This window comes from Medicago sativa, chromosome 8, assembly GCF_051527215.1.
Source record: "Medicago sativa cultivar Bolivia chromosome 8, Bolivia_mono, whole genome shotgun sequence".
NCBI lineage: Eukaryota > Viridiplantae > Streptophyta > Magnoliopsida > Fabales > Fabaceae > Medicago > Medicago sativa.
In genome coordinates this window covers 77,702,018-77,713,285 of record NC_140756.1, presented here as the reverse complement: position 1 = coordinate 77,713,285, position 11,268 = coordinate 77,702,018, and the positions used below count along the sequence as shown (strand labels likewise).

Here is an 11,268-nt window from a genome sequence, read left to right as displayed (position 1 = left end):
TTTTTGTTCTGTTTCAGCCTTTAGTGATGTTCTAAAACTTAAAATCTGCCCTTTGTGATGCAACAATTCAATCGTGCTATATTTAATGCCGCTTTCTTATCGTTTTTATGTTTGTATGATGCTACCATACTTAAAACACTCAATGGATTTGATAAAAGCTAGGTGTGATCCAATGTTCTACGTGGTGCATGGTGAACCACGGCTTTAAAATATTTGATTTATGAGTGAATATTTGAAGGTTGAAACTTGAAATTATATGAGGGCCATAGGTCAACAAAATATGTAAGATATTTGTAGTTTTTCCCTTGTGCTATATTTTCTGGCCATGTTGCCTAAGGTTTCAATTTCATGACGGTGAACGATATTTCAATTTAATTCTAATCTAGTTTTGGGCTATGGAGGCTTGATGGGGGGAGTAGATGCTTTACGCCTTCCCCATTTCCTTATAAAGAAAGATTGTTGTAGATATGGAAATGATAACGATGATGAAGTTGGTGGCATGTAGTTTTGGACGTTGGAATTTTTAAGCTGTGAGGAACTTTTCCATCTCTTAAGTCACTTACAAAGTATGCATTTGAAAAATTTACACTTTCTGTTTTTGTTTGTTTGGAAGTATACTTTGCAAACAGGAATGGGTTTTCTTAAACACAAGTGAGATGGTAAAGTTGCTTTCTCTTGGCAATTAGTTTGCTGTGGTCGTTTTCTCTGCTATTATCACACATTGCGTGAAAATTTATCTTATCCTAGAATTGTTATTAATGTATTCGATTTCCAATTGTAACTGTTTGTGATGAAATAATGTCCCAAGATATGTTGCTTGTGGCTGAGATTGGCTGTGAAATACTCCCTCCATCTCATAAGTGAGTCTTCCGTTCATTTCACATATATTAAGAAAAAATGTATAAGTGAAAAAGATAGTGATTTTGAGTGTTTTGTAAACATTCCTCGTTATCGTACTTGCAAAATATAATATATTAAATTGGAAGGGATGAAAATAGTATTAATTAGAGTTATAATTGAAAAAAAGTAATTAATATTGTATTGAAGAGTGAAATGAGTCAATTTATTTTTGCAAATGATTCACTTATTATGGGATGGATAGAGTATTTGATATTCCTCCTGATTATTTTTTGTTTCATTTTGGGGGTGAAAGTGATGAAAGTGATTATTGAATTACTAAATTGATTGTGACATAATCAAAATATTTGCTACCGTAAAATTAAATGCATGCTTTGTTGGCTGTCTTGCCCCTTTGAGTTTTAGAAAGGAAAACGAAAAAGAATGTGGCATTGTAGTTATCACTCAAAATGGATAAACACTTGGCAACATTATCCGATCAGTAATAATAAATTAATTAATACTAGTAAGCAAAACTATTAGGCTGTTTTTCCTATATAAAAGAACTAATAGGCTGTTTCTCGTTTTTTCTTTCTTCTTAAGATCCAGCCTTGTCGAGTAAGGGTTGATGTTTTTGGATTACTATTTACTAGGAGAAACAATTTTTTATCGGATTTAACTTGCCTTTCAGTCGAAATTTAAATTACATGGTCCCGTTTTTGGATTAAAATGGTTACTTTCGGGTTTGATATTAAAATGACATTAGGTTCGATTCTCAAATGAATATGATTTTCTTGGGTTCGATGTTAAATTGATACCGGTGGATTTGGTTCTTGGATGAATCCGTTCTTTGTTGGATTTGACATTTTAGATTTTTTTTTAAATTAAGGTTCAATATTTAAAAATTTCTTTAAAAAAATAATAAAATCAGAACCAAAACAAATGTGACTGGTGAACATGATTTTATTGATTTGGATTCTCTTCGTTCACCTCTCTTTATCTCTTCTCTTGACAAAAAAAACTCTTCAACTTGTATTTTTTTTCCTTCATTTTTTTAAAAGAAATCAATCAAAGCCATGAAATAAAGAAAAATAAGTATTTTTTATATGAGTCTTGTTAAAATAAGTAATTACATATATTCCTTAAAAAAAATTGATTTACAATATATTAATTGCACAATCTTTTACAAAAAAAAATTATAAAGCTTTTAAAGAGTGTCACGAGGTTTCAAGGACACTCGTTAGTCGTTAACGTTTCTTTTCATAGCAACAAAAGTCATTTTCTGTCCAAAATGAAAACTAATCCCATCTTTAATGTATTTGTAACTTTCGAGCTGATCCAACCAAAAAGAAGAAATAGTGTCCAGTTTGACCGTCCTATTTCACGCTCATCTTATTTTGTCTATTTTCACTCATGGTTATAAAAAACCCTGCTTCCTCTTGTTCATCACTCATTCTCACAGTATACCACAAGTTGTGGGCCACAACCAAAGTCAGCAACCAGATTTTCTTTTTTTTTTTTTACCAGATTTTTATTTAGCATTTGAAATTTCTGAAGAAATTCATGAAAATATGACAACATTTTTGTAAATATGATGCCCAATGATTTTCGCTAAAACAAAGTTTTATGTAAACTGGATTTAGGGGAAAATCATTGTCCTCATGCCCTCATGTTTCAAACTAGCATCAATAGGAACTCATCTTACTCTCAAGTTTCATTCGCGTGCCGTTCAAGGTAAAATCTCTTGGTGATGTTAAAAGTAAAAATAAAGATACATTGTCTATGAATTCTGTCTTCATAAACATTACTCTCGAAAATAAACAGTATTGATTGTTGGTTTGACACTTAGTAAGTTTCTCTGGTTAATTTGTGCAGAAAGAAATAAAAAATAATGCCAACAAATTTAGACTTATTTGCAAAGTTCCACTAGGAGAATTATTTAATTAAATATATAGTTTTTTTTTTTGACAAGATTAATTAAATATATAGTTGTTTAACTCCGTCTTACTCCTATGCCATGCATGCAAAGGTTTAGTTTTGGGAAATTACACGGCAAAGATTTTCAATAAAAGACTAATGGATGAAAACAAAAGCCAAATGCATTTATACGTTTTAAGTTTAACATTTGTATTCTTAAAAGTTTAACATTCGTAAAGTTTTCAGTTTTAAATTGGTCCTTTAAATCGCACAATGTTTACTTAGTTAACATTTTCCCTCTAACTCCGTTAAAAATGGCTTATGTAGTTGATTAATGGTGATGTAACATGTTCGAATCATCATCTCCATTACCTTTTCATCCTTAAAACCTAGATCTTCATCTCTTCGTCTCATCATTTTCATTAAAAAAAAAAACCTTAGATTTAAGTAAAATAAAATATGAAAACCCTTTTCTCATATGTCATTCATTTTCACTCATAATCTTCTTCATTCACATCATTTCACAACAAGCTCAAACTTTCTGCCATATATGGACTCGTTGGTGAGTGTTTTGTGCGAAGAAAACAATTTCGCCGGGTTTGGATTCGTATGAATCTAGAGTTGTTCAAGATGATGAGAATGAAGAAGAATATGTGAAGGGTTTTGAGAGAAAATGAATGAGATTTGAGAAAAGGTTGTTTTTTGTATTTATTAAATTAAAATTTGGTGCTTTGTTCGCATGTGGTATTTTTCATTGAGGGCCTTCGGATTTAAAATACATTGTTTACATTGACATAATAGATGGAGATAGTTTTATATTTTAAGAAAATCAATTGTTATTTCTCTTTGTACATTGGCATGAGTTTTTTTGGCATCCTGTGATCAAATTGTTTCTCATTTCATCATTTTGTGCATATGATAAACATGTGATAATTTATAGTACTCATGTTATGTGACGACATTAGGCGAAATAATATTCAATAAATTGGCAATGGTTGATCTTGCCATGTCATATCTTATAGGACTCACTTTACATTTTGTGTATAGTTTTTGTATTACAAATTCCAAAAGTTTATTGATTGTTATTATTTGATTAAACATGCTTGAAATTATATTTGTGTAAAATGTAAATTCAGTTTTTGCATCTGTAGCAATGTATTGTGTTTACGTTCCTCAGTTGAGTTATTTAAAAATAGAGTGAACAGTCATTTTGTCCTTAAATGTACACCTCGTTGTCATAATGGTACTCAAGAGAAAACACAAAAAATCTCCGACTCTAAAATTTGTTAATCACTTTAGTCCGACGTTAAATATGACTTTTAGCTGTGATGATGTGTCCCATGGTTGTGTTGATGTGGCATACTGACTAGGATTGTTTAATGATTTGTTGGATTTTTTCATAATTAAAAAAAAAAACTTAATAAAACACAACAAATTAAAACATATTCATCATGTTCATCACAACTTTCAAACCCAGAATCAGCCATCAACTAGATCGATGCTCCCAACTCGACCATATTTCCCAATCAAACTTTCTGCACTTTTTTCATGTTTCCCATTTAAAACCGCTCAACAAATATAACAAGACAACTTCTGTGAGAAAATATGGAGAACTTCTTTGTTTGAGATTAACTGTGAGCGGTGGTGGTTTTGTTGGAGATTAAAGCAAAAAATCCAAAGGTGTCTACAAAAGAAAGGGATTTTTGTTCCAAAAACAATTGAAATTTTGTTTGTTTTTCTCTACAGAACTTCTTTGTTTGCTAAATAAATTTTTTATTATTTTTTGCTATTATGGTAATCCAAAGGTGTCTACAAATACATTTTTTAACAATATATTATACCATAAAATTTTGGTTATATATACTTAATATAATCACCAGCAAAATTGTATGAAAGATTCAAGTCACTGCATCAATCAAACGAGTTGAATTATATATTATATTTTATTCAAATTTTACTTATTTAGTTGTCGAATTCAAGTTTAATTCATTTATTTGAATCTCTCACTAAACTTTTTTCTTCTTGGGAACTAAAGTGGGGACTGGTTTTTTAAGAACTTAAAACAGTTATATTTTTTTGAAAGAAAACTTAGAACAGTTCTCCACTCTTTTATTTATACTAAAAAATATATCCATTCATTTAAACTATTAGATTACATAAAAGTAACACAAATTTACGTTTCTAAAACTAAAACTAAAAAATAATAAAGATATGAATTTGTGAACAAACTTAATCATCCAAATTAATAAAATATCAACAAATATGACAAAATCAAAGTGATTGAAATGCACATGTCTCCGGATTTGTATCTTTTGTTGCCCAAGTCAAATAATTATAAAATGCCTTACTAATACGACGAACAAAATAACACAACATTTAGACAACAAAATTACAAATGCAATTGAAAACTAGATCTATGTAAAATCACTCATTTAGATAAAATGATCACTCTTGTAATTATTTATTTATAAAATGCATTAAGATCTATGTGAACCACGTTCGTAAGTGGCACACATTGCTTAAAAATCATAAAAATATTTTAAAGACGATCGATGATACTATTCAAAAATAAAAACTCATAATTCTTCTTGTTTTTACAACTAAGAGAGTGATTTGGTTGACGTCAATTTAATGCAAACTACATATTAATTGTATGTTGTTTTAATCGAACTACTATATCAATTAAATTATTGTCTCAACCTTTGAAATGTAGAAAACCATTAACTTCTACTTTCAAGAGGCAACATTCGTCGTGGTTGAAGTATTTGAACATTTTCAAAGTATCACCTCAATGGTGGACCATTAACCTTATTAAAATTTTCCATGAAACAGCTAGATCGTTTTGCTAAAAACATAGTTTTAAAACTCGGACCGGACCGGCCGGTCGAACCGGTCCGACCGTGAACCGGTGGTGTGGCCGGTTCGAGCTACATGATGGATCGGACATGCATTTAAACCGGTAAGAACCGGTGTGACTCGGCAAAAACCGGCCAAAATCGGTGACTCGGCCGGTTTGGTGAACCGGACCGGGTCAATGCATCAGGCTTGATTAAAAAAAAAAAAAACTGAAAAATAGAAGAAAGTGAAACAATGAAGACAGTATGCAGTGCAGCTGTGTAGATCTGAAGCAGTTGTGTGAATTTGTTTGATAACATCAGAAAGTTAATAGAAGGAATTGCAGCAAGGTGAATAAATTGACTGTTGAAACACTAATAGAATCAAAATAATGTAGGAGAATGATACAACAAGATCATTCCACAAACTTAATGAGAGAAACTTAAAAAATGAGTAATAAGATGGAGATGGAGATGGGAAGGAGAGAGGAACGGCTGCAGCACTCCAAGACCTAATCCTCTCATGTTATTGTTTTCGGGTCAGGAAAAGCCCATTTGCTTTATCTTCTTTTTCTTTGTATTTCACGTGCCACTAATTAACATATAATAATAATAATAATAATATTCCTTCAAAAACATATATTATAATAATAATAATAATAATAATAATAATAATACACATCTTACGTTTTTGTAGATAGAAATCCAATAATATTAATTGATATGCAAAACAAAATATATTTCATGTCAACAAATATAACTATACTCTTTAAAAAATATAGCTATACAAATACTAATACACATATTACATGTCAGTATTTTAATTTTAAAGTGGCCGAGTCATCGGTTCAATCCGATTTAATCTAGTTAAATAGTTATAAAAAATTAATCTTAAGACCGAGTCATCTAACCGAGTTATTCGGTTTAATCCGGTTCAGTCATGCGGTTCAACCAATGACTCAGTGGTTCGACCATTAACCCAGTGACCCAGTACCCCTGCCGAGTCGACGACCGAGCCGAGTTTTAAAACTATGGCTAAAAATGTTAAAGAGTCCACCTTTAAACTTTTTTTAAGGATATTAATCGTTAAATTCAACAAAATTTAAGAAATAACTATTTCAAAAAAAAAATAACTAATCGCAAATAGTTAAAATTCGAAAATACAAAAGTACAAAACATAAAACAAAAGAACAGCAATGTTGTATTTTTGAGAGCAAGCCAATATCACTTTATCACTACAAGAAAAAACGTGTTTTGCGACTTTTAAAATTGCTGATTGCGACTGTTAGAAGGGTCGCAAATGTACATTTGCGGCTGTTCCCCAACAGACGTTAATGTTGGGGTCGCAACAGTCATTTGCGACCCTTCATAGAACAGTCGATCCAAATGCCGCAAATGGTACTGCGACAGTACGTAACAGTCGCAAAATAGGTGGTTTAATCTAAATTAAATAGCCTTGCGACCCTTCACAACAGTCGCAAATGTTTAGTTTTTTTTAAAAAAAATAAAAAATTTGAATGGGGCACTTTTTGTTGACAATTTAAATAAATAAATTAATAAATACTTAAAATACATAAATGTATGACTAAAAATATCTAAATCCCATAAATATAATTCTTTCAAGAGTAACAATCAAAACAATAGATAAAGTACATATAGTTTAAACATTTAAAAACTAAAACACTAGTAGCTGGACATTCAAAACTATCGTATCAGAATTTAAATTCCATAAACATATCTAGGTATTCCTCAGTGAAATTTCTCCGTGATCCTCAAGACGATAGCTAAACTCAAATGAATGTCTACCATATCTTTCTAAACACTTTGACAAATGCTTCATTCTCAAATTGACATATCCAGCATGTCCCTTTCCAAACATTTCGACAAATGCTTCATTCTCAAATTGAGTGGTTTGCATTTCAGCTTGCAATTATTCCTGCATATACATCAGTTCAACAAATACAAGTGGAATGTTTTCAATTAACTATATACGCAGTTCAGGAAATAACAGTAGTTCAACAATTGTTATGAGTTGTGTTTCATGTTTTCGTACAACAATTCAGCAAACTTGCTTGGTTCACACACATAGTTGCTGCAATACTCGAGACAAATATTTCTAAGGTACTCGATGCAGAGATTTCATCATGTGTTTTGCAAATTGGAATTGATAAATAGACCTTAAATACTTAGTGAGCGAGGTGCTTCTTCATCAATGCATTGCTATATAACATCGACAAACAAGTTCAAAAAGACTGCAATACACATGAATTTTCAATTTATTTGAAATAAACCAAAAAGACTACACCAAAAAGAGGAAGCTAGGACATAAACTATTATCGAACAAAGCATGGAAAGTTCTTTCAGGAGTACGATTTTTGTATTCCCTTCTAAAAATATAAGCATATAGCAGAGGGAAAATGACACATAACAGATTTTCACACAGAACAGCAAAACTTAGATAGATGTTGGGAAAATGAATAAGAAATAACACGCCAATAATAGATTAAAACTTACTAGGAAATGAGAGATTTTCACCAGCTGTTGTCAACGATGATGCTGAAGTTTGTAGTGCCGGAGATGGAATATTGGGAGAACAAGTAAGGGCATTAAAAATAGATGGAGGAAGAGGAGTAACATCAGCAACACGTGCAGCCAACTCAAATAATGGTGCAAAGCAGCTCGTGTATGAGGGACCGTTAGCCTTTCTCGATTAATTGCATTTTACTGCACGTTCTCCTGCATTGATAACAAATGAATTCAGAATTATTATTCAATGAACAGATTTTCACTTATGTAACCATTTATAGGTGAGCCTTATTAATCCCAGTAAAATCTTTAACAGTAAAACCAACTCAACATATAGAAACTCACTATTTTCTTTCCATTGCAAATTATAAGAAAACAAGAAAAGTTTAACAGTTCAACACACTCAACACATAGAAACTCACTAGTTGCTTTCCATTGCAAATTATAAGTATGAAATCATTTGTTATTCACCATCAAACATTGAACACATTCTCTAATCAATGACAACCAAGACCTGAACTATCCTTAAAACCATATTCAATAAAAAGAGATAAAAGTAAATAGACCTTAATACCTTAGCGAGTGAGCTGCTTCTTCATCGACAAACGAGTTAAAAAAGACTGCAATACACAAGAACTTTCAATTTATTTGAAATATATCAAAGAGACTACACCAGAGAAAGGAAGCTATAACATACACTATTGACTAAAAAGGCATAGAAAGAGCTATGCAAACAGATATTATATCATTTTTCATGAGGACTGACCTTCCTTGAAGCTAGGTTGTGTTCTTTCAGGATTACAACTTTGTTTTTCCCTTCTGAACACAAGCAGATAGCAGAGGTGCTAAACTAAATGACACAGAACAACAAAACGTAGACATATGTTGGGCACATGAATAAAAATATATTTCTTGTTGATAAGTGTTGTTCTGTGAAACAAGTAAATTCCTGAATAGATGTATTTCTTAAAAATATATGATAGAGAGCAACACTATTTGAAGTTCTTCAAAGAGAGTTCACAAATTACATCAAATTACATTTTAATGGTTAAGAACTGACTTTCACTTAAGAAATTTACAGTGACATTCACGTTATTCTCTCCCACAAAGTAAGTAGTGTAGTAATGTGAATCTTGACAAAATAAACTGATAATAAAACCCAAAATTGTTGAACTGGACAACAAAGACAATAATTAACCCAACACAAACCCTATTAATTAATTAACTAACTAACTTGAGAAAATTGAAGTTACTTATTTTTTTTTTATTTTAACTTAAAATTGAACCAAACAAATTGCAACATTCAGAAAGAAATTAAGAATACCTAAAAGCATATCTAGATTGGGAGAAAAAAGTAAAAAATTGACTTTCAAATTAACAACGAAATAAGGATAAATACCAGAAAGGTTCTTCGCATATTTGTTAAGTGAGTCCACAACATTAGCCAAAATGATGTTGTCGAATCTCTCGTTGTACCTGCAAGGATATGCAAAAAGACCAAATTAAATAAAATTCACAGGTACATTGATGATATCTTGTTGTTCTGATTTATTGAATACCTTTATTTGTTCAAATTCGGCAACGATATAGCTTCTATTAAACAACAGTGTCTACAATCAAAGAGAAAACGAAGGAAAAAACATAAACATGTGTATCAAATACAACGCAACGTAATACAGGGTTCAATAATGTAAATCTTTTTTTTTTTTTACAAGAAAAAAAAGGAGTGACATAGTTTAAGTGAATAACAAATTTTAATTCCAAAGTTTATCTTGAAGTTATCAATCATTCACACAACTTAATCAGAACCTAAAATTATATAGCTCAAACACAATAGCACAAATATATTTAGGAAAAAATGTAATATGTTAATGTAATGATCCCAAATAGAGAAAACCATGTCATCAAATGAGGGTAGCATGCTTGTTATAACTATAAGGACATGTGGACGAGTATTGGAGGAAAGGTGTACATCAAGAGTGAAGAAAGCATATATAGGGGAAAGAAAGCATTGAATATGTGATTGAAATTCTGATTCTTCTTCTCCTTCTCTGATACTTCTTATTCTCTCCTTTCCCCTTTATCCTTCTTTAACTTTTTAACTTTGAATTTCACTTCTATCATGTACTTGAGATTATGTTGCTGAGTTCTTTGTAATAGATTATTGAATCCATTACAGTTAACTATCAAATCTCTACACAGATTATCAACACTAGAAATGCAGTTAATGTGTGTTTTCTTAGCCAATCACAAACCCCAAAATTTCACATTAGGATATAAATGAATTAATCATATTTTTTGTGTCAATGAATAAATCTAATGCAGGAACCTTAAACAACATGTGTAAAGATTGAATTAAATGCCACAAAAATAGAGTGAATTGGTTAAAATAATTATATATATATATATATATATATATATATATATATATATATATATATATATATATATATATATATATATATATATATCTTAATAAAGGTAAAAAAATACCTAGACATGGATGAAGAGTACTCTTAAATCAATAGTTTGGGTTTGATGTCACGATGACAAACCCCATCCATGTTTATTGCCATTTGCCACCATGACTCTGTTGTTGCTAAGAAACTTGCGTTCCATCACCTCATGTTATCCTAGGAGAGAAGAGAAATATCACAGTTACCTACCGGAAAGTAACCAAGTACAGATCGCATGAAGATTTGGGGGAGAGACCAGTCAAGAATCGCAGAGATTTCAGATAAACAGTGAACTAATTTCATGGATTTGTGGTGAGTGAGAAGATAGGGTTTGTAGAAATTGTGTTTTTGACGAAAGGGGGGAAGAGGATCTTTCTTTTTTCACGAAATTTTCATTAGCGCTACAATAAATACAATACTTATTTATTTATTTTATATGAACCGTCAATTGCAAAAATCAAAAAATAAACACATTGCGACTGTTATGTCCTCAGTGTCGCAAGTTGTGGTGTATGAATTATGGTGCGTGCAAGGGTTGCTTACAAAAGAGCTCAAACCTACCCTCCTTATCCTTGCGATTGGGCTTTGGCTTCATGTGCATGCATAACAGCACATTGGCATCCCATGCAACAAGATGACTCTTCAACAGTTTCCTCTATAATGAAGAAAAACCAATATATGTTTTACCCTAATTTGTC

General features: G+C 31.1%; 1 long non-coding RNA gene across 3 annotated transcripts; it reads right to left on the bottom strand.

Moving 5' to 3' along the window:
- Positions 1-7,168: 7,168 nt before the first annotated feature.
- LOC146901791 (uncharacterized) lies at positions 7,169-11,268 on the bottom strand. Of its 3 annotated transcripts, XR_015023845.1 has the most exons (7): positions 11,132-11,268; positions 10,608-10,747; positions 9,674-9,724; positions 9,514-9,590; positions 8,689-8,734; positions 8,103-8,324; positions 7,169-7,524 (listed from the first exon to the last, which is right to left on the bottom strand). It is a non-coding gene; the product is annotated as an uncharacterized LOC146901791 (long non-coding RNA). The 3 variants fall into 3 exon arrangements; XR_015023844.1 differs by lacking the exon at positions 11,132-11,268 and having other exon boundaries at positions 10,608-10,973; XR_015023843.1 differs by lacking the exons at positions 9,674-9,724; positions 11,132-11,268 and having other exon boundaries at positions 10,608-10,975.